The 23,172-nt window shown below is 40.2% G+C and overlaps 1 protein-coding gene across 1 annotated transcript in view; it reads left to right on the top strand.

Annotated features, from left to right (window-relative positions):
- Positions 1-23,172, top strand: part of MYO3A (myosin IIIA) — an 869,350-nt gene that overhangs the window by 308,986 nt on the left and 537,192 nt on the right. The gene's annotated exons all lie outside the window — the stretch shown is intronic.

Here is a 23,172-nt window from a genome sequence, read left to right as displayed (position 1 = left end):
TTGATAGTGTTCTATTGATCAGTGACCGCATGTATGAGTGAATCTATAGGTGAGTGATTAGATGTGTGTGTAGACCGAGGAATCAGTGAATGAGTTTTTAGAAACTTGTATTGGTGTGTCAATGGTTTCAAAAATGGTACTTTGTATTTTACAGTGAGTGATCAAAGGTTATACTATTGTGTGATGAGGTGTATCAGATTGTCACTTGGATGATGTCATCAGTGATGTCACGGACCATGTCATGAATAATGTGATATGTGACATCATCAGCAGTGCATTGCAGTGGCGCAAGTTATAGTTAGCAGAACTAACTATAACGGAGGAATTTCGATGGTTTTGTACGAGTGAAATGTACAGCTAACTATTACAGCCCTACAACCTATGATTTTTTCAGTCAATTTCTAAGGTTTTTAAATGCTAATTCCTAACTTTAACATGTCTGCAAACTATGGGTTTTTGCAGTGAATTTCAAAGGTTTTTTAAATGATAATTTCTAAATAATATTTATATGTATTTTTTGGTACTGATTTTCTACAGTTTTTTAACTGTTTATTTTTAAATATTTCATTTATTAAATACCAATTTTTTATATTTAATATGAATGGGAAAAAATATTGTTTAAATATTGAAACTGAAATATTGTTTAATTTAAAAAATATAGTTTAATATATTTATATTATTTTCCACATTTTTTGGGGAGTCACACACCCAAACCGTACCCATCATGATCGGTGCGCAGATTCTAGCCCCATTTTAGAAATGTGAAGGATCCCCGTACGGTGTGCGACTGGTGCGTATTTTCAGAGATGTGCGCTATTGCTATGCGACTGGTCTGCGACTCCAGCTCCCGCGCATTCGAGATGCTTGCACGGTGACATTTCCGTGTGACATCATAAATGTGTTGGACGCGGTGGGTGCGCGATTCCAGCGATTTTTTTTTTAAGGTCTAAAATTATATATATATATATATGTCTTTAATATACATATCAGGGCAAGAGATTATCTAAGGTATTCCTAAAAATAATATATTTTTACTTGTAATAAACATATTACTTTTAAATGCACTTTCACGAAGTCGCGTAGGGTGCGTGCTGCGTGTGCGCACGGTCGGCGGATCCCATGTGACCTGAAAAAAAAAGATTTGTTTGGTTTATAAAATTTCCCATTGTAACTATTTCAGTCATTATTTTTGGAGCATCTTTGGAGAGTCATCTCTGTGCTTTGAAGAACCCTAATTTCACCATTTTTTTCGGTGTTTTTCAATAAAAAAAGAAGATCATGGCTTCAGCACAGCAACAACAGGAGGAGGAACATTCTTCAGAAGAATAATTTTTGCCAGAAGCTCCACGACCTCAAAGGCCAGAGTCAGTGGTATGGAAATTCTTCACCTTTCCACCAGGACAGAAGAAAGTGAATGCCACGAAGGTCACCTGCCGGATTTGTGAGCGAGTATTATCTAGAGGCAGTAGTGAGAAGAAGTACTCCTGTCATATTGCTTCGATGTATAAACATCTTAAGACCATTCATCTGGTGAATCTGGCTCGGGAGGAGTGTAGGCGAGCGAAAAGGAACCCTCCGCCTGCAGTTCCAAGTACTTCTGGGACATCAACTGCTACATCTGCACCAGGCATACGCCCTGAGTTTGCTTCTCTTGAGCAGCACTGCGTCAAGTGCAAGAAACGTATTTGTTTTGGGGAGCAGTCTGTAGAAGCAGTTTGTGCTGCGCAATGGAACCTTTGTTGCTAGTTTTTTGTTTGCTTTGTTTTTTTGGAATGCAAAATAATTACTGAAGTTTCCTGTTTTTTTTATTTTTTTGAAGAAACACCCAAACAAATACAAAATTGTTCAGAAAAATTAAAAAAATATATAAAAGAAAAAAAGAAGAAAAAAAAGTTCTATATTTGTATGATAATGTGTCAAAGTTTGGTTGAATATATGTGTAGAGCATTATTGACTGAAAGAATGCATTAGTAGTGTATGGTGAATGTATAAGTGCAGAAGTATAAGGAAGTGCTGCAGCGTGACACTGTTAGCTCTTTAGCTGCACTGTGCTGTGGTACTTCCGAAGCATAGTGATGTGAAATATGTACATAAATATGTTGCAACTCTATGCTTCCCTCTGCACTGCTGCACAAACTGCAGACATACAGTGACACAGGCATCCTTGCACCATGGTGCAAGGATGTTTGTGTTGTGTGGAGATTGTTTTTGTGCAGGAAGAGACACCTTCCTACACAAAAACAATCAGTAAAGGCATTTTCCTCTTTTCATGTATGCTGTGCAATGCAGCATACATTGAAAGAGGAAATAATGAGGAGAAATTAAAACAATTCTCCTTGTTGTACCTTGCTACACCAACTGTAGGATGGTGCAGCATTCACACACATCTCCAGATTTATGATTTATGATAAATCTGGAGATGTGTCTTGTTCTATGAGTGCAACACCTATGGAACGCCCTCTCAATGCAAAGTGCTGTGTATGAAGAGGTCATATTTACAAGGAGAAGAAAAGCTACGCCGGGTGCCTTTTCCTCTCCTTGTACATATGAAGGAGTGGCTGGCGCCATCAGTATGTTACAAAAAGTGATGTACTGGAGGTACAGGGTGCTTCTAAATCTGCCCCAAAAGTGCTTAGGTATTGGCAGACTAATACAATAAGAACTTATTGCTGGTTGTTGATTGAAGAATTGCATGAGAGTGACAGGAGGCATCCTGCACTCTAGAGGTAGTACTTCAGTATTTAATAAAGTGGATCAATAATATGTATCTGTTTAGAGATTTGTAGGGATTATGCACAGAATAATGCATGTGTACTTGTGTTGGTGCCTAGGTTATTGTATAAGAATACCACTAGTAACTGGAATGATGACAGTGCTGCAAACAGAGTGGACACTTAATTTATAAGTGCTTAGGTATTGGTGGAGTAATAGGATAAGTAGCTAGTGCTGGATGGATGATTTGAGAAATGCATGGGACAGACTGGAGGATTCCTAGACAGCATAGGTAGCAACTGAGTATTTAAAAGGATGTATCAATGCTATGTACCTGATTAGAGGTCTGCATGCATAGTGCTCACAATATTGCAGCTGTACTAGTTTTCTTGACTAGGCCATTCCTTAGGTACATGACTAGTAACTAGAATGATTTCAGTGCTGCAAAGAGAGTACATGTTCCATTTATAAGTGCTTAGATATTGGCTAAGTGATAGGATACGTAGATAATGCTGGATGGGTCAATGGAGAAGTGCATGGAACAGACAGAAGGATTTCTAGATTGCATAGGTACTACTTTACTTAGTAGTTGGTTAGAGGTTTATATATATATAGTGCACATCTGAATGTAGTAGTGCATTGATAGTGTTTGCATTACTTAATCTTACCTTGACAGTAGTACATATGAAAAAATGCTTAACATTTCTAAAAATGTTGTACTTTATAATTAGGATCTGTGAAAGAGAAGAAAAAAATACAGTGATAATATATGATATTATATTTTTTACAACACAATATAATTTTAACATTATGTAAATTATTTTGTTTGCCTTTTTTGATGTTGTCAGAATATATTGAATTTCACTACAGATAGTGATTTCAATGTTACTCATCACATAACAGCGGGCAAAAGAACTGAAATAATATTTCAATGAGCAATTCTATATAATTTCCATATACTCAAAATTATGTTCTTCAAAAATATATGCTGTGAGAATGTTCAAGAAAAAGTCCTTAATTGCAATTAATATCTTTCCTGTAGGACAAATGGGATTCCTGAAATCCTTTATAATGAAATTGTCCAATAGTAATCGTATAAATACATTTTAACATATTTCCAGTAGGCCGAAATATGTTCTTAAAACTTTGGCTTTAAAAATATTAGGTCGGAATTTGGTAATTCATGAGGCAAACGATGTTCAAAAACCACATGTGCATCATTACAATATGTCCATCCTTTATTGCATTTTAAATAGACAGTGTAATGTCCAGATGTTGTAGAAGCACCATCGTGAAAAATTACTGCTACTGCTACAAAAGTTCTTCCTGATATTGATAGTTGACGCTACAAAATGTTTAATTAAAGTTTTCAATTTTCTTCCATCAGCTGTACAACGTTGTATCATTAAAAGTATATATTGTCCAAATCTTTGTATAAATAATGTTGATAACATTTCTGATTTGCATTGGCTACATTCCATGTTCTGATTTGCTGCTTTAACTAGTGTGTTGAAAGACACTGTTTTACAGTCTGGTAATGTCAAATATATAAATCTTTCAGTGTCTATGTTAGTGCTAGATGTAAACATACAATTTTCATGTATCCATTTATAATGAAGGCCAAAAAGATTTTCTATTTCTATTCCTTCATTTTCCAATACTTCAAGCATATACATTAGAAATTCCTGAGCATCTTGTTGAATATTCTACTTAAATTGTGTAGAACCAGAACATTTACCCAAAAGATTACGAATATCAGAAACACTTTGCATTTTTACTTTTATCAGTTCTCAACTTTTCATAAATAAAATGCAACAATGAACACAATCTTTTTTCTTGATTCTCCATAATTTGCTGTTGCAGACTTTCTAGAAAAAAAACAACATTGACCACTACATTAGCATAGCAGTTGATACCTGAACTATTTTCTAACTGATACCCGACAATCTCTTCAATAGTATCCTTTTTCTTTTTGCTTCCAATCTCGACATTATCATGATTTTTTTCCTTCTCTATAAATACACTACAGATTTTCTCATCCCTACTACACGCTTTTCATGTACCGGATATTCACCTAAATTGGGAGCTTACACTCTTCTTAGCCGCTGATACTCTTTTACACAGTTTGCATCCTTACTAATCTTTCCCTCATCAAAATCAATCAAATACAATCCAGATAAAGTTCACCAAAGCATTATCTACACTTAAACCTTGAGATTTATGAATAGTCCCTGCATATGCCAGAGAAAGAGGAAACTTTTTTCTTCGAACATATAAATCTTTAATGAGCAAAAAACAAACTTGACAATGACCAATTTGTTTTACTTCTTCAATCTGATCAAATTTAATTTTCGAAAATTAAATTCCATCTCTATTTTGATAATTAACAAAATCAACAACTTTACCCATTGCTCCATTTACTAAACTTTTTCCACATACAAATTATGCCGTAAAATTACCGACAGTTTACACAGACATATAAATTCTTTTCTAAACCTGCAGTTTTAGATATAGATTTTCTAAAGAATCCAATTTTGTTTTCAATTTTTCCGTCAAAATAATAGTGATTCCTTCATGCTCTTTTTTATCAATGGCTTCCATTTTGATTATTTTTTCATTGTCTAGCTTCAAAAGTTCCTCATTGAATGTAGAACACTCGTGCAGTGTTGGCATTAAGCAGATTATAGATTTATTTTCTGCAATTTTTTAATATATATTTTCAGGAACCATATTTTCATTCAGAAACAAGTTTGTAAGTAGTCGACTTTGGAAAGCTTGTTCGCCATGTTCTGTCAGTACTCCAATTCTTATATCTTGAAGAATAGTTCCATAATCAACATCATCGTTTGCCTGTCGCATATTTTTAATGAATTCTTTGTATTCAAAATATGACCAAATGTTAACGTTTCCAATACCTCCCAAAGACTTTTTGGTGTCTTCATGTACAAGTGTTTTAAATACTGGTTGTCTTTTTAAGGGAGTAAGTTGGAGTAGATCTCCAAAAACTATCATGTGTTTTCCTCCAAATAAGACATCATACTCTGTTTTTAGATTTTGCTGCATTCTTAAATGCACAAAAGCAAGCATTAAGTTTGAAACCATGCTTACCTCATCAATATTCAGCGGTTTCATTTTCTTTAGCACTCTTGAAACTTCATAGCAAGCTTCTCCAGATAGTTTGTTATTTTCCAATGTATTTTCATGCTCTACAGGTAGCATAAGTAAACAATGTAATGTAATTCCTTTAATGTTGTGTGCTGCCAACCCAGTTGGTGCAGTTACAACACAAGACGAATGTGAGTCGTTGTTTTCTGTAGATAACTGGTCAATACTTTAATTAAGAAACGTTTTCCTGTTCCAGATTGACCACTGACATACATTCGGATAGGTTGAAATGATGTGCAAGTGCATTGTTTCTTTTCATGACGAAATCCATGGTCAATCTGTTGTCTCACTTGCTGATATATTTCTTTCTGTTCAACATTTAGTTGTTCTTCCAAGTTTCCTAAGTCCATAATATCTTCTTGAGCTTGATGCATTGCTGTTTCCACTGGATCATTGTGATTGCCGCTTCATTTTCAAGAATTGGTTGTCCTAGTGGATCTTGACTCAATGGAGCAGAACTTTGACTGTCTTGAGAACTGTCTCTAGCAAACTTAGCTACAATAGTAGCTTCTTGATCAAGTTCATCGTTCAACATTTTGAGATAATTTGGAAAAACAGTACATTCTATGGTATCTTTACGAACATTGAAGGAATCTTCAGAGCTCAGAAAATCTCCAAGTAATTCCAATTCTGTATGCCACGGTTTGAAGAGTTGCAAAAGTGCTAAATAGTAAAATTCCCTTTTATCAGGAGTATCACAACTCAGTTTTCTGTGATTAATCAAATTTTCTTTCCATTGTTTCACCAAACATCCTTCTGAACCAATCACTGCATATTTTCCTTCATTTATGTTTTCTGTAGTTCTCCGTTTAAAAGTGTAATATTGCAGCACTTCATAAAGACATATGTTCTCATGATGATGACTTCTATTTGGATAATATGTGCCCAACATGTATGCTTTGACAATATCTGTACTTTCCGGATCTTTTTCTGCTAAATATTCCATATCTTGAACAGATTTAAGTACTCGATTTCACGTTGCAGCAAGACCTAGACTCACCCAAATGATTCTTCTAGATTTTGAGTATAAACTTGCAGATGATTACCGATCTGAGCATTCATACGCTCCAATTTCTTGATGGGATAACATCTTCAAACTGAAACTGTACAATTTCCTACTAAGACTCATCTCATGAGAAATTTCTTCCCACATTTCTTTTAACTCCATCTTTTCTGATTTTGTAATATAAGATGTCACATACCAGGCAACAGCAATGGAATTATGAGCAACATACTAAATATCCATTTTAGCATTCCATATTGAGAGAATATTTGGATTATATTCATTGATATATTTTGAATTTTCACTTCTTCTCAAATTGTATATATTTTTGGGAGATTTTCTACTAATGGTATGTCTCACAGCTGATATAAAAGTGTTTACTCTTCGTGGAAATCCAAAACGACATTTGGTATAAAACTTTTCCTTCGACTTTTACTTTTGTCTACAGTATTTGCCACATCGATGACTTTGAAATTGTAAGACTTATTGCCTTAAGGTGCTGTCTTCTGTTCTTTTTGGTATGGCACATGTGGCATATTCTTCAATAAAAGACAAAACAGTGTCATCCAAATCTACTCCTAGCAAGATCTTAATCTTTTGTTTAACACTTTTTTTTACTATACTCTAGTTAGAAATTGCGTGAAAAATCAATAGATTCCTGCCATATACTACATATACTACTGCAATCCCAAGTCTACACTGGGGCTTTAGGACGTCTCCCTAGAACTTCATCAGCTATTAGTTCTTCTACATTTCTAGAATCCCTCTTCTCTTTCTCAATAGGACAACCATTTTTAACCTCATAAGCTCGACCACTGGTATCAACTGCATGCAATAAATGATTGGTCCGAAAATTACTCTCTTCATTAAAGAAAGGCTCTGAACTTGAACGGTGTTTCCATTCACCCAAAACAAAAGTATCACAAAAATGAGTTCTGATAATTACTCTTTTCTTATTACTTTTGGCCTTCATAAAATGGATTGGTTTATCTAGTGATCGAATTCTGTTTAAAACTAAAATGAATAATTTCCTTTTTAATTCAAAAGCCTTCTCAACTATAATTTCAATTTCTTTTAATAAAATGCTGCTCTTCTTTTATATTTTTTCACATCCTTTAACAAATGAAAGACAACTCTATTGTAAAACATTTTTTTTCTTATTTCTTGATACTGACTCTGCCGCCTTTTACCATACATTATGTCTTTTAAATGTAATTTTCAACTTTTTTACAAACAAAATTCATTGTTGTTGTTGTTGTTGTTGAGGCATTCTTTCCACTTTCCACAACCTGCACAATGTTTGAAGGCTTTGAAAGTTTTTTTATAAATTCTTTTGTTCTTTTACCGCAAGACTTTTTCTTTTTTCCAACATGCTGTTGTTCATCCAATACTTGTTGTTGAGTTTTTTCAAATAATAGTCCTTTTGTGTTTTTTTCTCTTTTCTGTTTTTCTAGCCATAATAACTTTCTTTTAATGATGATGAAAAATATCTGAAAAAAATATAAGATATTATTTTTAAAAAATCTATAAAATATATTATTCAATTACTAAACAAGCACATTCTACATACAAAAACATCTAAACACTCCCTTTACAAGCAAGACTATTCCCTGGACTTTGGCAGAAGAGACTCTCTAATCTGGAAGGGGTTATGGAGCTGCATACATTCTACACATTTGACTACAGCACTGCTTGTGTGAATGCCTGAATCATTCTGCAAATGCATAATCAGTGACTGGGATCTGATACTACTAATAGTTGACAACAAGATAGATTTTTAAGCAGTTATGTGTCAGCAAAGAGATTAAGTAACCACATGCTTCTGTCAGAATGGTTGTACAAGTGGACACAGATTCACAGTGTGATTCTAGACAAGCAAGACTATTCCCTGGGCTTTAGCAGAAGAGACTCACTAGTCTGGAAGGGGTTATGGAGCTGCATACATTCTACACATTTGACTTCAGCACTGTGTGTGTGAATGCCTGAATCATTCTGCAAATGCATAAGCAGTGACTGGGTTCCGATACTACTTATAGTTGATAACAGGATAGAGTTGTAAGCAGTTATGTGTCAGCAATGAGATTAAGTAACCACATGCTTCTGTCAAAATGGTTGTACAAGTGAACACAGACTCACAGTGCGATGATTCTAGACAAGCAAGACTATTCCCTGGGCTTTAGCAGAAGAGACTCACTAGTCTGGAAGGGGTAAGGTGACCGCATACATACATACATACATATTTGACTACAGCACTGCTTGTGTGCATCCCTGAATTATTCTGCAAATGCATGAGCAGTGACTGGGTTCTGATACTACTAATAGTTGACAACAGGATAGATTTTTAAGCAGTTATGTGTGAGCAAAGAGATTAAGTAACCACATGCTTATGTCAGAATGGTTGTACAAGTGGACTCATGCTCACTGTGTGATTCTAGACAAGCAAGACTATTCCCTGGACTTTAGCAGGAGAGACTCAGTAGTATGTAAAGGGTTAGGTGACTGCATACATTCTACACATTTGACTGTACCACTGCTTATCAGAATGCCTGAATCATTCTGCAAATGCATAAGCAGCGTCTGGGTTCTGATACTACTAATAGTGGACAACAGGATACGTTTTTAAGCAGTTATGTGTCAGCAAAGAGATTAAATAACCACATCCTTCTGTCAGAATGGCTGTAAACGTGGACACATACTCACAGTGTGATTCTAGACAAGCAAGACTATTCCCTGGACTTTAGCAGGAGAGACTTAGTAGTCTGGAAGGGGTTAGGTGACTGCATACATTCTACACATTTGACTGTACCATTGCTTATCTGAATGCCTGAATCACTCTGCAAATGCATAAGCAGTGTCTGTGTTCTGATACTACTAATAGTGGACAACAGGATATGCTTTTAAGCACTTATGTGTCAGCAAAGAGATTAAATAACCACATCCTTCTGTCGGAATGGTTGTACAAGTGGACTTAGACTCACAGTGTAATTCCAGACAAGCAAGACTATTCCCTGTGAAAATGGTGTCATATTTTTAAGCTATACCTCTGTAGACACTTATAAAAACTACTCTCATCACTAATACTTTAACTCAACATATAACTATCCAATTTCAAATCAGCCACTGAAGTTATGCATTATAATACCAATATACATATACACACATTAAAACAATCATTCATAATCAACAATCCCTATTGCATAACACACATAATAGTATACAAACTATATATTGAACTACATTTAAATACATTACTAAAAACTGTAATAAATATTTGTTCATTAGAAAATATATCACTAACTCTACATTGTTTGAAATTATATTTTATGATTAAAAACAAAGGCACCACATACAACACCCTACAAATTAATAACTCACCTTTCAAATTGATTTGTAGAAAATTAAATATCTAAATAACAGACCAGATTTTCTTATGCACACAATGAATGTACTGCACTGCTCTTTGCAATACCAAAACATTGCAAACTTTCTCTCTCATTCAGCACCCATATACCTGTAAATATCAAATCACATTGCTCCCCACATTAATTCAAAAGCTAACACACATTTCTATTGGTTACACATTTCAACCCTTGCCAATTGACATAACTTGCAACTCTACCCCCATTCTGCTTAATGCCTGTTACCATAGTCACAGTTCATGGAACAATCAACTGAACACACATGTCACTCACAAGTTCAGCACACAATGTTACAAATGTAAACAGCAAGTGTGCTTGACTTTCCAAAGTACAAGCTTATCTTATCTAATGTACCTTTCAAAAACGTTTTACTAACCAATAAGAAACATGGGTTTAAAACACAGAAAAATGCACCCTATTGTTCAGTGTATAATGTTCTGAATCAACCAAGCATTTATCTTCTTTTTTAAAACTGCATCTTGTCCACTATTTTAGAAACATCTTATTTTACAAACTGCCTACTTCACCTACAGACATCTTCTGAGTGCATCCAGACTTCCCTTGAAGATGCTTAGAGTGTGGATTGTGGGACACAGCTATATTTTCTGGTGCAAAAGGTATGCTGAAAGCAGAGGTATTGACAAAGATATAGCTTTCCCAAATGTAGACATTAAGTGGATTGGTTAGAGAGGATTAAAGTGGCACCAATTGATGCCATTGGTTAAATCCTTTTTGCATCTCCAACACCCTGACCTCATAATTGTGCACTGTGGTAGCAATGACCTAGGCACTTTGACTGGGGTACGACTGGAAATGCTAATAAAGGACACCTTTGCAGAATTGATGTTACTTTTCCCCCAAACTGCCTTTGTCTCCTCTAACATATGCCAAAGACAGAAATGGAACTGGTCCAATCAATTTTGTCCACAAATTGAGAAAGCTGGGAAACATGTCAATAAAGCTGTTTTTGCCTATCTCAGAGATTATCAGAGATTATCAGATGGGGTCCATTTACGACAACGATCTGCGTTTTAATATAGATGGCATCTACAGGACAGATGGTGTACATTTCACAGATGAGGGTAACAGAGTCTTTCTCAACAACTTTTGACTCTGCATAGATACATACTTGTAGGTACCAAAATCTCCAAATAAACACAAGGGCTCTTTTAGAGCCACCCAAGATCTAAACATATAAGTTAGATTTATATTTGAAAAAAATATTACTTTTTTGGAGTCGTGCACCAACGCGTTCACACCAGGAGGCCATGTTGAGAGTTGCGCACCGAGCATATTTACACCAGGGGGCCGCGCTGGGAGTCGTGCACCCAGAGTGTTAACACCAGAGGGCCGTGCTGGGAGTCGTGCACCGAGCGCATTCACACCAGAGGGCTGTGCTGGGAGTCGCACACCCAGCTCGCTTCAGAGTCACGCACCCTGTGCGTTCACAGCAGGGGGCCGTGCTGACCACCGCGCTGGAGTCACAACTCCAAATTTTCCCGTTAAAAAAAAAATTGCCTCCTACCACTAATTTCTATTCTTCCCGGGGACCCCATCCCCTGGGCTCTATACACAATGATGGGGACCGTGGGGGGAGCCCCAATGCTCCCATGGTCCCGCTGGCTCCTTCACGGCCATAGATATCACTATTTTTGTACATTTCATTTTCTCAGCAACTACTGAACTAATTTACACCATTTAACAAAAAGAGTTCTTTCTGACCTAAGGGCTACCATTTTGCCAAATTTGGTGTAATTCCATTCAGCAGTTCGGGGTGTAGCCGCGGCTGAAGTTTCCTATGGAAAATTGCATGGGGAAAACATGCTTTGGGACCCCTTTTTTCTCAGCCTCCACTTGCCGAATCACCCCGAAACTTTCAAGATAGGAGCGGACCACAGCGCCTCACGAGTTTTTAAAATTTCGCGAAGATTCGTTAACTGGCACCAAAGGTATTGGGAATAGAATGTTGCGATTTTCCTATGGTAACTAGGTTCTAACTATAACTACCTACTGGCGACTGCCAGTAGGTAATATATATATATATATTCACTGAAAAAAACATAGCTTTCAGGTCTGATATAGTTAGGAATTAGCGTTTACAAAACCTTTGAAATTCACTGAACAAACCATAGGTTTTAGGCTTGATATAGTTAGGAATTAGCATTTAACAAACCTTAGAAATTCACAGAAAAAACTATAGGTTTTAGGGGTGTTATAGTTAGCTGAACATTTCCCTCTTACAAAACCATTGAAATTCCTCAGATATAGTTAGTTGTACTAACTATATCTCGCAATCCATTGTTGAAGATGTCACATATTACATCTTTCATGACATGGTCATGCAGCACTGAGGTCTCTCCTGATAACAGGTGAGTAAATCGGAATTCGTATTTCGGCTGATTTTAGAGGAATTTTTTTAAGTTCCAAAAGTCGACACTTAGAAGAATTTCCAAGTGAAACCAGTCAATGTAAGCATATGGAAGGAAATCCAAGTTACTGTAAGTATGGTTAGAACTCCTTTTCAGGATCAGTAGTGGGCTGAAAGATGCAGCACTGAGGTCTCTCCTGATAACAGGTGAGTAAATCAGAAATCGTAGTTCGGCTGATTTTAGAGGAATTTTTAAAGTTCCAAAACTCCACACTTAGAAGAATTTCCAAGTAAAACCACTCAATGTTACCCTATGGAAGGAAATTCACTTAGCAGGCAAGTAGTGTTATCATTACTTTTCTTACTCAGTGGTGGATCCTGGATCCAGCACTGGTGCATCTCCTGTAAACAGTTGAAAGAAGGCGTTTAAGTCATACAGGCAGTTTTTTAGGAATATTTTTAGTTTGTGAAAATAGACACTTTGAAACTTTTCTGGTGAAAACCAGACAATGGATTCCTATGGAAGGAAATACAAGTTACTGGTAAGTACGGTTAGAATTACTTTTCAGGGTCAGTGTTGGGCTAAAAGAAGCAGCACTGAGGTCACTCCTGATAACAGGTGAGTAAATCCAAATTCGTTGTCCGTATGATTTTAGAGGAATATTTGTACATTTAAAAAATCAACACTTGGAAACTTTTCTGCTGAAAACCACACAATGGATTCCTATGGAAGGAAATACAAGTTACTAGTAAGTATGGTTAGAATTACTTTTCAGGGTCAGTGCTCGGCTAAAAGAAGCAACACTGAGGTCACTCCTGATAACAGGTGAGTAAATCCAAATTCGTAGTTCGGCTGATTTTAGAGGAATATCTGTACGTTTCAAAATTCAACACTTAGAAACTTTGCTGGTGAAAACCACACAATGGATTCCTATGGAAGGAATTTCAAGTAACTGGTAAGTACGGTTAAAACTACTTTTCAGGATCACTACTGGGCTTAAAGTAGCAGCACTGAGGTCAGGGAGCTTTGTTGCATAGAGGTATTCAGAGGCCACGCCCCTTATTACAACACTCTGCAACGCAGCTCCGTGGCGCTTACTGGAGGTACCTGGTGGGCAGTTGGCCCCTAGGGGACCTCTGGATTGAAGAGGAAATAATTCCCCAACTTAAGACGCACCACAGGGCGTGTTTGCACACACATCACTTCAAGCCCCACCCCCTACCTTCACCACTGTGCAAACGTGCCCTGTGGCGTGTTCTAAGTTGAGGGATTAAGTCCCCGTTGAAACCTGGGGGTCCCTGGGGGCCAACTAGCCCACAAGTAACCTCCAGTATGCGCCACGGGGCTGTGTTGCAGAGAGGTGTAAAAAGGGGTGTGGCCTCTTTACACAGCCCCCTGGCACATACAGGAGGTTCCTAGTGGGCTAATTGGCCCCCATGGGCCCCCAGTATTTACGGTAAATTAGTTCCCCCTCTGCAAACGAGCCGGGGGCGCGTTTGCAGAGTGGAACAAAGTTGGTATGAAATGAGGTTGCCCTGAAATAAATGGGGTGGAGAAGCGAAGCACAGAGTGTTCCTGAAAGCAGTGTGGGGCAAGCATGGAGAATGGGTGGGCTTGGGCGTACCTCATATCAGGGGTAAAGAGGATACTAGAACTTGATCAGCTCTCAGGGTTAGAAGGTACCGTGGAAGGGAAGAACAAGGGCGACAGAAGAAAGGGAGTCACTAGAGGAGAGAAACTAGAAGATGTGGTGCGTGGAAGTGGAAAATGACAACCTACATCTAAACAATGCTGGAAGGGGCCTCATACAGATAAAAGAGAAAGTGGAAAGACAGTACGATCCTAAGTTCCCCATCCTGGTTGAGGCCTCCAGGGTGCTTGCTGTTGAGACTGATGATATAACGGGATTCCGGTCTTCTGAGTATTCGTTCTCTGTCGTCACCTCGAGTCTTGGCAGGTACCCTGTCAATTCTAAAAAATGAAACTTTGAGATTTTCAGAATCAATGAGGCCATGTAAGGTGTTGCAACGCTTGGCCATGGGGTATGCAGCATCGTTATTTTTAATTGCCCTGAAATGCTCCAGGACACGCTTCTTGACAGGAAAGAACATGCTGCCCAGATACCTCAGACCACACTTGCAATAAGGACATACACTACAAAATCACTATTGCAATTAATGAAAGGCCTGATTTTGTGTTGTTTGCAATTGGGTAAGGGGACCACCTTAAAATTGTTACTGTGGGCGCATGCCTTGCATTTACCACATTTGTAAAACCCAGGGAGTTCTCTCAGGCATGTACCGCATTGCATCTTGTCTGGTTCATTCAGCCTATGCACCAGCATGTCTCTGAGTGAGTTGCTTCTCCGATATGTGATGTGGGGGCTCGGGATCACCAGTTTGCCAATGGTTGGTTCCAATCTGACCAAGTGCCAGTGTTTCCTGTCTATTGCTTGTACCTCAGTGCAGCCAGAGTTGTAAGTGTTGATGAGCCTCATCTCTGGTTTGATGTCTTCACGTGATTTAGGTTTCAGCAAGGTTTCTCTCTTAACCTTACTGACTTTGAATGTGGCCTCCTCCACTCCCTTTCGTGTGTACCCTCTCTGCAGAAATCTCCCTACCATCCTCCCCTCCTCTTGTTCATAAGCCTCCAGTGTGATACATTTTATTTTAGCTCTGAGCAGTTCCCCGTAGGGGATGCTACATTTGAGTTTGGATGGGTGGTGGCTGGTAGCATGGAGGATACTATTGCCCGGCGTCTCCTTTCTGTGTAAGCTCATCTGTTTGGTGTAATTTTGCACTTCCACCACTACATCCAGGAAATCAATCCTGCTGGTGCTAGTTTTACTGGTATACTTAAGGTTCAAATCATTGACGGATGTGGCCTCCAAAAACTCTTCTAGGATAGACTGTGTGCCATCTCAGATAAGGAAAATGTCATCAATGAATCTGGTCCAAAGGACCAGATGTTTCATGTATTCTTCAAAACCCTCAGACCAGATACATTCCGACTCCCACAAGCCCATGAACATGCAGACGTAGCTCGGCGCAAAGCAACTCCCCATGGCAGTTCCGGTGATTTGCCTGTACCACTGCTTGCCAAACAGGAAATAGGTATTCTCCAGACAGAGCTGGAGCATCTCCAGTGAAATGTTAGTGTGGCTATATGTGACTATGGGTCTGTTCCTGAGGAAGTATTTTCAAGCCTTTATGCCTAGATCATGCTGAATGCACATGTACAATGAGATGAAAAAATATAGCTAGATTGCCATGGGATGCCCGAGACCCTGGAAACAAAGTCCATACTATCACGCCAGTAAGAGGGTAAGTTGCAAACATAAGGGAGTAAGAAGTGGTCGAGATAAATTGAAGTACTTTCCAAGAGACTATCATTAGTGGAGATGATGGGTCTTCCTGGAGGGTTAGTGCTGTGTTATGGACTTTGGGCAACATATAAAAGCAGGGAGTGACACGTTTCTTAACTGTTAAAAACAATAATTAATCCTGACTCAGTAGCCCAAGTGTGTACCAATTAGAAAGTATATTGTGAAAACATTCAATTGTGGAAACATATTGGTTGGCACTGGTTTTGGTATAGCTGCCTGAGAAATCAAGCTGTCTCTTGACTTTGGCTATGTATTTCTTAACTTGCAGTCTCCTTCATTGGTGCTCTTTGTCAGATTCCTTTTGACAAACAACGATCACAATTCCTTTCACCTTGTAGCTTCCCTAGCTTCAAGAAATCCTTTAGCACGTTGCGGATCGGGCCGGCGGTGGCGATCTTTCCTCACAGCCTCAGTTACGATGATAGCTCGGGCCACAAACAGCTATGCAGCAGCGTGGACAATGTTTCACGCTGTGTGGGAAATGCGGTCATGGGGCACCACGTATACAGCACCACGGACCACACAGCAGTCTTAGGCGTACAAAGAGCACACGCACAAAGCGTTGCTGAGACACGGTTAGAAACTTTTACGTTCCTGAGTTTCCACTACAGGGGACCAACTCTCCTCGGGTCCTTGAAGACACTCTACTTCAGGACACAACACACGTCAAAGTCCTCACAAGCAAGGAGACACAGCACACAGCAAAGTCCCTTGTCCTCTCCTTAGTCAAATCAGCAAACTGCAGGCCAGCCCCAGAAAACACAGCAAGGGCAGTCCTTCTCTTCAGTCTCTTCAGCTGTTCTTCTTTGGTAGAGGTTCCTCTTGAGCCAAGTAGGTTTAATCCTTTTTCAATCTGGATTTCAGTCTTGAGTTTAGGGGTTTCATCTCTTACACTTATACCCCTAAATGCCTTTGAAGTCTTTGTTTTCAGGGGGCTCTGACCCCGGTCCAAACCAAGACCTGGGTGTCTTCCTGCCAGTGCACACCCTCCTCCTTTGATAGTCGGGGTCTGGGGCCCAGACGCTCAGCAGGAGGTGCAGCCATCCTTTTGTGGCAGCAACACAGCCCTCTCCACATTAAGGGGGCTATTGCTCCCACCACATCAGATGCAGGCCATCCTGTTGCTGTCTCACCTTCTCCCTGGGGTCAGGACACCTCCCAGACACTGTCACATCCAAACCCAGATGGTCAATACACGAACAGGCAGAGGCACACAGGATGGTTTATGCCAAGAAACCTGCCACTTTTAAAAACGTGGTTTCTAAGCACACAATTTTAAAACTATCTTCACAAAAAGATGTGTTATTAAATTCTGAGTTCAAGCACACTAAATGTCACCTCTCCATCTTATGCCTATTGGAAGATATGCTGGAAACATGTGACACAGCATTCCCCATTCTGTCCTATGGGCAAGGTGGCCTTGCAACAGTAAAAAACAAATTTGGCATTATTTTCACTGTGAGGAAATGGTACACACCTCAGTACATGTCCTACCTTTCACATACACTGCACCCTGCCCAGGGGGGTACCTTGGGCCTACAATAGGGGTGTATGATGTGCATAAAAAGTGAAGGTAAGGCCTGGCAAGTGGGTGCACTTGTCAGGACAACACGGCAGTTAACAAACTGCACGCAGGCACTGCAGTGGCAGGCCTGAGATCTCTTTTTAGGGCTACTTGTGTGGGTTGGACAATTTGTGCTGCAAGCCCACGAGTAGCATTTGCATTACCAGCCCTGGGTCTCAGAGTGCACTTTACTAGGGACTTTACTAGTAAGGCAAACATACCAATTATGGACAACCAATTCCCATTACACTTTATACAGGTAACACTTGCACTTTGACACTGATCAGCAGTGGCAAAGTGGCCAAAGCATCTACGTCGGCAACATTATGTCAGAAAAAGGTCTAAGTGGAAGGCAAAAAGTATAAGGAACTTTAGCCAAAAAGGGCCAAGTCCAACAGAAATCATTTATTTAAACACAGACTATATCTCCTAAAGAGTTAGGTGTTGTCTTAAAACTAAACGTTTCCACTTGGGAACACATCGGAGAAACCATGCAGTGGTCTTAGAAAACATATATTTTCTGGGGGTCACTGTCTGATTTCTTTGAGACTATTCAACATGATTCCCAAAGAGCAAGCGGCCTTATGTGGAAGGCTTTCCCTTTGGGAGTCAGTTACTAACCCAACTTGAGAGGTGATAACTTTTCGGTGGTTTGCTACCATAATTGAGATCACAAAATATTGATACATACTTTTTTGACTCACTAAGAGGAAGCAAATTGCTATTTTATGCTCCCCTCCTGTGGAAAAACCCCTTATACAGGTTGGAAATACTTTTCTAACTCATAAAAATGTTTAGTACTTTCTGAAAAGGTGCTTGGCTATTATAAAGCATCATTCCTCCTGATTCCATTTTTATATTGCAAAGTACTTCCCACCAATTACCATGAAAGTGAGCCATTGAAGGGCATATAGCCTTTTTCCAGAGATTCCTAATTTAAGATAGGTTTTATTGGGGATCTAACTTTTCTTGAAATACACTCCACCATGGAGTAGAGTTCAGCAGTTCGAGGTTCGCCATTCTGATTGTCTGATCCTTCTCCCTTTATCCCTTTGTTAAAAAGTGTAAAATTATTAGTCATCTAGACATCTTATAACTCTGGGTAATTATTCCTGAGCTTCCCACCTGTTCAAGATCCCATTCATTGTATTAAAGTTATTTAGACATTTTCTTTAACTGCATCTGTTCTACTATACAATGTCTATTAAGTTCTACATTTGTGTGGGACTATTTCCTTGCTAGTGCATAATGAACCGGGCCCCCTGTTTGCCTCATTTGCTAAGAAGATATTACATTGTGACTTGTTAACTATACTGTTGGAAAACTCTTGGGAACCCGAACACTTACCTTTCAAAATTATTTATCAAAAAATAGTATTTGTCTTAAAACCTTGGCTAAACACAAGTGTTCCGTACCATGTACCAGAATATCCATTACTTTAGCTTGATAGATGGCATGGAAATGCTAACTGGGGCTAGTCGCTGGTGTTCCTTTGATAATGGTTCTCTATATCTGGGACTTCCAAGAAATATTCATGAAGACCAAGGCCGCAAGGTATCAAGTTTCCCAATTTCTCTAGCTGTTCCTTCCCACCCCTGAGTCTATACAAGGTCACATCTCCTTCTTTGATGATTTTCCTGAAGATCATAATCTTTGATTTTCCTTCAGTAACTTTTCAAGTTAATCTTACTAATTTACTATAGACAACTGTTTTTCATGGCCAATTTCAATCCTCTCAGTTATGATAGATTGCTCAGAATACTTGAACTTCACATCTATTTATCTTTAAAGAAGTCTTAAGAGCCTTGCAAGTTCTCAAAGTGCATATCATTCAATAAGAGAGGACTCACAGTGGTTACCAATAGTTATCCTTGTTTTCCTTCTTGTTCTTTTAAACTGTGTACTATGTTTCAGTTGTTGAGTCAATCACTCATGGGCAATCTAAGCTATATTTATGACTGTGATAACACACAGTAGTTTTTTCCCATAACTATTGACTTTAGTCTGGACTAGATCCTGTCTTTATTGCTGATAAGTCAAAAAACACCACTAAGAGGGATACCTTCTTTATTGTACTGTACATGTGCACTAGCGGACTAATTCACTAAAGCATTTATGAGTACTTGAAACATTAATATAGAAGTACTCTTTGGCATACTCTTGCATGCCTTTGTGAATTCGCCTCAAACCTTCCAACACTCTATTAACAAAACTTCAAACTCAAAGATGGCAGAGCCATTTCTATTTGTAGTAAATGTACATGAAAATGACACTAATAGTCACAGTCTTTTTACCATTTTACAAGATTTGGAGGTAATCATAAAGACACACAAGAGTTTGTATAGGAGTAGTAGAAGAGTCCTTTTTTGCAACTTGTTTGTTAGCGTTTCTTGAGAAGTAATACATTATACAATAGACATTAACCCAAGATGTCAGAGAAAGAATGGCAGATCTGTGAGTCTAGGGGTACAAAAGGGGGTGGTGATGGACAGAGAATCTGAACCAATCAAACACTCACACCCAGTCAAGAGATCTGGGTTTGATCCATCACCGTTCTTTAGCCCACTCTGCCACCCCAGTTCAGACATGGCTATATGCAAATCAGTCTGACCCTGTGCCTCATGGGAACAGTCCAGCCCGAACTGCCAAGCCATGCCTTCCCTGGACCGGAAACAAGCTTCCGAGGACCGGTTTCTGGCATTACAGCCATCTTCAGCCAGGCTTGCTTTAATCCAGTGGCAAAGTGAGCAAGGGACTCAGGTCTGAGCATACCCTGCCACACTTATGGTAGCCAAAGCGGTACAAAAAGGGGTGGTGATGGACAGAGCATCTGAACCAATCAAACACTCACACCCAGTCAAGAGATCTGGGTTTGATCCATCACCGTTCTTTAGCCCACTCTGCCACCCCAGTTCAGACATGGCTATATGCAAATCAGTCTGACCCTGTGCCTCATGGGAACAGTCCAGCCCGAACTGCCAAGCCATGCCTGCCCTGCACCGGAAACAAGCTTCCGAGGACCAGTTTCTGGAATTACAGCCGTCTTCAGCCCGGCTTGCTTGAATCCAGTGGCAAAGTGAGCAAGGGACTCACGTCTGAGCATACCCTGCCACACTTATGGTGGCCAAAGCGGTACAAAAGGGGGTGGTGATGGACGGAGCATCTGAACCAATCAAACACTCACACCCAGTAAAGAGATCTGGGTTTGATCCATCACCGTTCTTTAGCCCACTCTGCCACCCCAGTTTAGACATGGCTATATGCAAAACAGTCTGACCCTGTGCCTCATGGGAACAGTCCAGCCCGAACTGCCAAGCCATGCCTTCACTGGACCGGAAACAAGCTTCCGAGAACCGGTTTCTGGCATTACAGCCGTCTTCAGCCCAGCTTGCTTAAATCCAGTGGCAAAGTGAGCAAGGGACTCACGTCTGAGCATACCCTGCCACACTTATGGTGGCCAAAGCGGTACAAAAGGGGGTGGTGATGGACGGAGCATCCGAACCAATCAAACACTCACACCCAGTCAAGAGATCTGGGTTTGATCCATCACCGTTCTTTAGCCCACTCTGCCACCCCAGTTCAGACATGGCTATATGAAAATCAGTCTGACCCTGTGCCTCATGGGAACAGTCCAGCCCGAACTGCCAAGCCATGCCTTCCCTGGACCGGAAACAAGCTTCCGAGGACCGGTTTCTGGCATTAAAGCCGTCTTCAGCCCGGCTTGCTTGAATCCAGTGGCAAAGTGAGCAAGGGACTCACGTCTGAGCATACCCTGCCACACGTATGGTGGCCAAAGCGGTGCAAAAGGGGGTGGTGATGGACGGAGCATCTGAACCAATCAAACACTCACACCCAGTCAAGAGATCTGGGTTTGATCCATCACCGTTCTTTAGCCCACTCTGCCACCCCAGTTCAGACATGGCTATATGCAAATCAGTCTGACCCTGTGCCTCATGGGAACAGTCCAGCCCGAACTGCCAAGCCATGCCTTCCCTGGACTGGAAACAAGCTTCCGGGGACCGGTTTCTGTTGTTACAGCCGTCTTCAGCCCGGCTTGCTTGAATCCAGTGGCAAAGTGAGCAAGCGACTCACGTCTGAGCATACCCTGCCACACTTATGGTGGCCAAAGCGGTACAAAAGGGGGTGGTGATAGACGGAGCATCTGAACCAATCAAACACTCACACCCAGACAAGAGATGTGGGTTTGATCGATCACCGTTCTTTAGCCCACTCTGCCACCCCAGTTCAGACATGGCTATATGCAAATCAGTCTGACCCTGTGCCTCATGAAACAGTCCAGCCCTAACTGCCAAGCCATGCCTTCCCTGGACCAGAAACAAGCTTCCGAGGACCGGTTTCTGGCAGATCAGTGAGTCTAGAACAGGTGGAGCGTCTAGTATAAAATTGCAATCCTTACATGATGGCAAAGACAACTGAGCCTTGGAGGGTACGAATATCGAGGTGAAGGGTTTAGCTACAAGTAATATCCTAAATGACCTAGGGGGAAGAAGGGTGGGTGGGACAGGCCTGAGATATGTCAGGTAGAGGTACATTCAACTACTCGTAGGCAGTAGACAATTTCAATATCAAGCATGTGACTAAAGCATAGGGGTCACTGTTGGCCTTGATCTGCAAGATAAGTTGACTCCATCATCGCAGCAGGTGGTCTCATCTTCTCATCCAGGTCCTTACACGCAACAGAAAAGGCAGAAATTGTGAGAGAGATACTAGGTCAATAGTCAAATGCACTGTGAGAGTTACAGCCAAGAATTAAAGCTCCTGAAGCCCAATTTCCCAGCCCTGTGGTGGGGCCTGGCTTGAATAGGGTGCAGGGCATTTCACAACTAAGACCAGAGTGAGCTATGGTGGTAGGTGGATGGGAAGGGTGGCAGATGTAACTGATATTGGCCAGTGGCCATCAATCGAGAGATGAGGGAGCTTTTCGGGGGCTGCCGTATGCATGGGCATCTCTGTTTGCTTACTGTTGTCTCGGGGTTCACCTGGGGTGTAGTGGAGGGTTGGTGAGGGAAGCATGTAATATTGGAGGGGGAGGAGGGATTGTTCAGGCCAGTCCAATCAGGTCTCACTCAGGGATATCCATCAGAAAGGCGGTCCTCTTGTAGTTTTCTGATTTGTCTGCAAGCTTGTACATGAATGTTTCATTCCAAACCACACTTTGAACTTCTACAGACCATTTGATGTTTGTGAGGCAAGTGTGTTGACACCAGTGAGGGAGGATACATATCTTCACTGCTGCCAGCACTGTGGCTACCCATCGACTTGTGTGGGGGTGTCTAGTTCAGGAACGCCAGAGATGTCATGCAGAATTGCCAGGTGGGTTGAATGTCCCTATAACAACGCAGAATATGGTACAGGTGCAGTTGTCCTCCGAGCACAACCAGCCATTGACTGTGGGGTTGTAGTCTGATTCAGTGGAGCCTCTGCATGGTCCAGTACTATCCTTTGAGGATTTTGAAATTTAAGATGAGACTTTCCAACGACTCTGTCATGATTCTGGAGTAAGGTTATCCAACCTTCGGGGCTATATTCCCTGT

The sequence above is a fragment of the Lissotriton helveticus genome, chromosome 10 (assembly GCF_964261635.1).
Source record: "Lissotriton helveticus chromosome 10, aLisHel1.1, whole genome shotgun sequence".
NCBI classification, from domain to species: Eukaryota; Metazoa; Chordata; class Amphibia; order Caudata; family Salamandridae; genus Lissotriton; species Lissotriton helveticus.
Note: the sequence above shows the minus strand (reverse complement) of the source record. Positions and strands in the feature narration are given on the sequence as shown.